This window comes from Hyla sarda, chromosome 9 (genome assembly GCF_029499605.1).
Source record: "Hyla sarda isolate aHylSar1 chromosome 9, aHylSar1.hap1, whole genome shotgun sequence".
Classification (NCBI taxonomy): domain Eukaryota; kingdom Metazoa; phylum Chordata; class Amphibia; order Anura; family Hylidae; genus Hyla; species Hyla sarda.
The window spans coordinates 159,209,015-159,215,014 of NC_079197.1; the positions used below are offsets into that span (position 1 = coordinate 159,209,015).

A 6,000-nucleotide genomic window follows, 5' to 3' on the forward strand; every position below is an offset into this window, starting at 1 on the left:
AGCAAAACCAATTTTAGTTAATGGCCCTCATTTACTATTCTAAACCCGACTTCTTTTGTGGGGATTTTTTGTCGCATCTTTGTCTGCGCCATGTCGCAGACATCGTGCGCCAGTCTGCGACACGATGCAACATTTTTTCCCGACGGACCCGATGTGGATTCTCCCAAACCCGAAAAAGGGGCGTAACCCGACATTTCTGAGCTTTCCCACGTATTTCTAAAGGTTTCCAACCCAAATTTGTTGAATTGTTGTGGATTTTTTCCCGACAACTCAGGAGTTGGAAACCAAAACCAACAAAACCCACGTGCGACAAACAGGATGCGACATAATAATAAATACCAGGGGAAAAAAGCAACATAGACTTACAACCCGATTTTCTAAGTAAATGAGGGCCAATGTCTTTACATCTCTGGTGGCAAATTCTAAGTTCTGGAAGCAACACAGAAAACCTAGTAAATATTGCACTGCAAGATTATGTCATGAACCGGCTCCGCTGCCAAAACCACAGGGATTATCATAATAGACTTTGATCTTCTTTCCCTTATGATGATGCCGATCCTGCTCGCCGTCCGCACCTCCTCCTCACTATGTCTGATTCACACACAAGAATCTTTCTTTACAAGACAGTCATGGCCAGAATAAATCTCTCCATACTCGTGTTCTCCGTCCATAAAAAATTATATTTCATCAGTCACCACTCGGGATCACCCGCCAGAGGTAACACCAACAACATACCAGGATACATGATGGGTGGATGCAAACAGCAACAAATGTGTTGCTGTATACAAAGAACGACTCAAAAATACAAAGCCTTAAAGAGTACCTCTCATGATCTTGTTGTGGTGTCCCGGTACCGTATTGCATACCGTACCTATTGTAGAGGTCCCCAAAGTTAGAGTAACTACGTTCAGGTCGGGTTCCTCAGGTGGGTCAACCCCTAGTCGCCTCTCTTTAAGTCTAACTTTATTGTTAATATATGTCTATATTTAATAATTATATCTATATTTCATAGGAATGTGTAGTACTTACCTTATTCAGCGTTGCAGGACCTTCGGTCATGTGACTATGCTAGTAACCCCTATGGTATGTTGTAGGACCTTAGGAGGTCTTTGGGTCACGAGTTACCCACAAATCTCTGTAATGGGGATTGACATCAGTACGGACCAATTAGCGTTAGTCCAGCCCCTGCCCATATAAGGGAGCTGCGTCCAATTATCGCTCTCTTGGGTTGCTGCTCTCGTGGATGCCGGACTAACAGGACGGTGTGCTACACAACTTTCAAAGACATGCTAGGCCTCAAAACCTCTGGCCTCAGCAGAACCAAAATCGTGAGTTCAATTCTAAATTCCTGCTAATGCTAGCGTGACTACTGGACCGCAACTAAACCCTAAATCCAGTGGAACAGCGCAATAGACTAAAAGACTCTGAATGCTAAAGTCCCAACCATTGTCAATCTCCAAATTTAAGCTGTTGTTATGCTAAGAGACTGTTATGTTAATGAAGTGTACAGAAAATCTTCAGTAAAAGTTAACACTGTTTACAGAAGCTCTCCAGTTGTGGACAATCTATTATTCTCTACCTCAAACCCATTATCATCTACCTCCCTATAGTTCCTGGAAAGGGCGGCGGTAGGAAAAGCTTTATTGAGGAGCCCTCACCCTGGCATCATGAATAGCAAGGGTTAACAAGCACCCTTTGATTACCGCACAGCCACACTCCCCATACCATATTACACAGCTAAACTTTATAATCCTCCCAGTTCACTGCCCTCTTCATGATAAACCACCCCCTGCCTTTATTTTTAAGTTTTCTACCTTGATATTGCTCTGTATTTTCTGCTCAGTCTCAGTCAGATTCACAGACTGGGAAGGGGCGTTCCCCAGCAGGTGTGACATCATCTGAAGCCATACAGGGGAGAACTTCCTCCCTCACTCTGCTACACACAGCCCAGAGCAGTTCAGTGTGAGATGAGCTATGATTGGCTAAGGCTGCACACACACCCTCAGCACTCCAGACTGCATTTCCTGATTTTGCCAGGCCAACAGGGGTCCAAAGTCTGTGCAAAAGATGGGGGGAAATGTGCTCTAGACAAGTAGGGAAACACCTACTAGACTCTAATATAAAGTGGGAAACTACCTATTGGGGGCCATCTATAGAGGGAAATTACCTATTGTGGCCTATATACATGGTGGGGGACTATCTACTGGGGGATCCTACCTACGGAAGCCTATCTACAGGGGGAACCTACTTATTGGGGCCTAACTACAGGGGAAAACTACATACCTGGGCGCCCTTCCTACCTATTGGAGAGTCCTACCCACTCCTCCCCCACGCTACTCATTAACATACCGACTCTGCTGAGCAGGACACATATAGGGTGTTGTTACTGTTTGGGGCACTATACATGGGGAAAAAGTAGGGATGGTAGCCTGGGCCAAATAGATAGATAGGTTTCCTGCTCTGTCCTTGGAAACCACACATTCAAACCCTCACCACCTCCAACTCAAAAACATCTGCTCCTCAACTTTGACTACACTAAGCAACTGGTACATGCCCCCTGCTTGGACTACTACAACATCCTCCTCTTTAGCCTCCATCAAACACTCTTTCCCCCTCCAATCTATCCTAAACTATGCTGCCTGATTAATCCATCTCTCACCTCACTTCTCTTCAGCCTCTTCCCTCTACCAATCCTATTACTGGCTACCGGATGACCCACAAATTCAGTTTAAACTATTCACCACAACATACAAGGCCGTCCACAACCTGTCCCTTCCATATTCGCTGCTCAAAAAACTAAAGGGAACACTAAGATAACACATCCTAGATCTAAATGAATGAACTAAACGTATGAAATACTTTCCTCTTTACATAGTTGAATGTGCTGACAACAAAATCACACAAAATTATCACTGGAAATCAAATTTATCAACCCATGGAGGTCTGGATATGGATTCACACTCAAAATCACAGTGGAAAACCTCACTACAGGCTGATCCAACTTTATGTAATGTCCTTAAAACAAGTCATAATGAGGCTCAGTAGTGTGTGTGGCCTCCACGTGCCCGTATGACCTCCCTACAATGCCTGGGTATGCTCCTGATGAGGTGGCGGATGGTCTCCTGAGGGATGTCCTCCCAGACCTAGACTAAAGCATCCACCAACTTCTGGACAGTCTGTGGTGGATGAAGCGAGACATGATGTCCCAGATGTGCTCAATCGGATTCAGGTCTGGGGAACGGGCGGGCCAGTCCATAGCATCAATGCCTTCCTCCTGCAGGTACTGCTGACACACTACAGCCACATGAGGTCTAGCATTGTCTTGTATTAGGAGGAACCCAGTGCCAACCGCACCAGCATATGGTCTCACAAGGGGTCTGAGGATCTCATCTCGGTACCTAATGGCAGTCAGGCTACCTCTGGCAAGCACATGGAGGGCTGTGCAGCCCCCCAAAGAAATGCCACCCCACACCATTACTGACCCACTGCCAAACCGGTCATGCTGGAGGATATTGCTGGCAGCAGAACGTTCTCCACGGAGTCTCCAGACTCTGTCACATCTGTCACATGTGCTCAGTGTGAACCTGCTTTCATCTGTGAAGAGCACAGGACGCCAGTGGTGAATTTGCCAATCTTGGTATGCCAAACGTCCTGCACGGTGTTGGGCTGTAATCACAACCCCCACCTGTGGATATCGGGTCCTCATACCACCCTCAGGTCTGTTTCTGACCGTTTGAGTGGACACATGCTCATTTGTGGCCTGCTGGAGGTCATTTTGCAGGGCTCTGGCAGTGCTCCTCCTTGCACAAAGGCGGAGGTAGCGGTCCTGCTGCTGGGTTGTTGCCCTCCTTTGGCCTCCTTCATGTCTCCTGATGTACTGGCCTGTCTCCTGGTAGCGCCTCTGTGGTGGACCACTGGTGTAGCAGTGTAGGTGGTGGGATCAGATGGTAATAAACCCCTAGTGTTCGTGACGCCAGAGTGTTTTTTGGTACGGGAACCACACGAACGGTATCTCCGCTATTCCAATGGCTAATAGTGAAAGGAGAGTCCACAACCAGTTATGGTTTAATGGAGGCTTTACTGAGTTCAAGACAGATGGAATTATCTTCACAGCTAGGCCAGATTCACAGAGAGGTGGCCAGGAACCCAGAAGGACCTCGCAGCTTTCTGGGACCAATAATATTTGTAATAGACTTGACTTGATGATAAGCAGGACTTGACTATTTGTAGTGACAGCAGACATAGACTTTTGACTTACTGGAATGACTGTAGCTTTGTGGTCTTCCAGATGCTGGTCACTGGTACTGAGATATCTGTACTGGCTGGTTTTCAGTAAAAGAAGAGAGTGAATTGGAATGGCCGCCCCTTTATATAGTGGGGGGCTGGACAAAGGCCCATTGGTCAAGCTGCGGGTCATAGGTTAAGCTGGAGCTCTCTGGGAGAACATGTGACAACAAATCATTGTTGGGGGTGTTTTGCGAATTGCCTATAATTGCCACCTGTTGTCTGTTCCATTTGCACAGCAGCATGTGAAATTGATTGTCAATCAGTGTTCTTCCTGAGTGGACAGTGTGATTTCACAGAAGTGTCATTGACTTGGAGTTACATTGTGTTGTTTAAAGGGGTACTCCGGCGCTAAGACATCTTATCCCCTATCTAAAGGATCGGGGATAACCCACGCAGCACCCCGTTACCATCAGCCCCAGGAGCATGTTCGCTCTGGGTCTTATGACTGCCGATCATGGGGCCGGAGTATTGTGAAGTCACAGCTCCGTGCCCTTGTGGCGTCACTCTCCGCCCCCTCAATGCAAGCCTATGGGAGGGGGCGTGACAGCTTGCATTGAGGGGGCAGAGCGTGATGTCACACGGGGCGGAGCCGTGACGTCACAATACTAGTAGTAATAGTAGTAGTATATAGTATAAGTCAGTGTTTTCCAACCAGGGGTGCCTCCAGCTGTTGCAAAACTACAACTCCCAGCATGTTGGACTATATAGTAGTATATAGTATAGATCAGTGTTTCCAAACCAGGGGTGCCTCCAGCTGTTGCAAAACTACAACCCCCAGCATGTTGGACTATATAGAAGTATATAGTATAGATCAGTGTTTCCAAACCAGGGGTGCCTCCAGCTGTTGCAAAACTACAACTTCCAGCATGCCCGGACAGCCGTTGGCTGTCCGGGCATGCTGGGAGTTGCAGTTTTGCAACAGCTGGAGGCACTCTGGTTGGGAAACACTGGTATAGTATATGGTGCCACATTCCGGGAGTTGGAGGATTGGTTGGATAAATACCGGCCATTGCATGGCCGGTATTTTTAATGTGCAAATACCGGCATGGTGGCCAAAATACCAGCTGTGCCGGTAAAATACCGGCTAGGTGGCAACCCTACCTCTATGGTTGCCCACCTCTGGTCTAATCAGATCAGGTTGGGCAGTCAGATAGTAGTAAGTGACATTCACGCTGTTACAAATTAGTGCCCCGACCAGACACACTGGCCGCGAGCGCTCTCCTGTCCCGTCCTCCTCTGCCGGCAGTGCCGCGGTTCGTTACTCACCTCCTGCTTCCTCCGCTGTCCCAGGTCACCGGCGTATGTGTACCCACCCTCTAGGGAGCGTGCATGCCGGCTCTCTGCAATTTAAAGGGCAGTAGGCCCCTTAATTGGTTACTGTTGCTTGCTGACACTATGGGGGGAGATTTATCAAAACCTGTGCAGAGGAAAAGTTGCCCAGTTGCCCATAGCAACCAATCAGCTCGCTTCTTTCATTTTTTAACAAGGCCTCTGCAAAATGAAAGTAGCGATCTGATTGGTTGCTATGGGCAACTGGGCAACTTTTCCTCTGCACAGGTTTTGATAAATCTCCCCCCTATAAGTGTCAGCACTTCCTGTTGCTGGATCTTTGTGCCTTGCTGCCTTAGAGAAAGCGTACCTTCTGTGTTCTGCTATTCCGTGTACCAGTTCCTTCAGCTCCGTTCCCTGACCACGCTCCAGTACCGCCTGTCC

At 47.7% G+C, this 6,000-nt stretch overlaps 1 protein-coding gene across 1 annotated transcript in view; it reads right to left on the reverse strand.

The window, feature by feature from the left end:
* The window catches only part of LOC130291879 (suppressor of cytokine signaling 4-like), a 31,067-nt gene extending 25,414 nt beyond the window's left edge, over nt 1-5,653 (reverse strand). The window contains exon 1 of the mRNA XM_056541311.1: nt 5,554-5,653. The gene's annotated coding sequence lies outside the window, so the exon portion shown is untranslated. The remainder of the gene's footprint in view (nt 1-5,553) is intronic.
* Nucleotides 5,654-6,000: the final 347 nt, after the last annotated feature.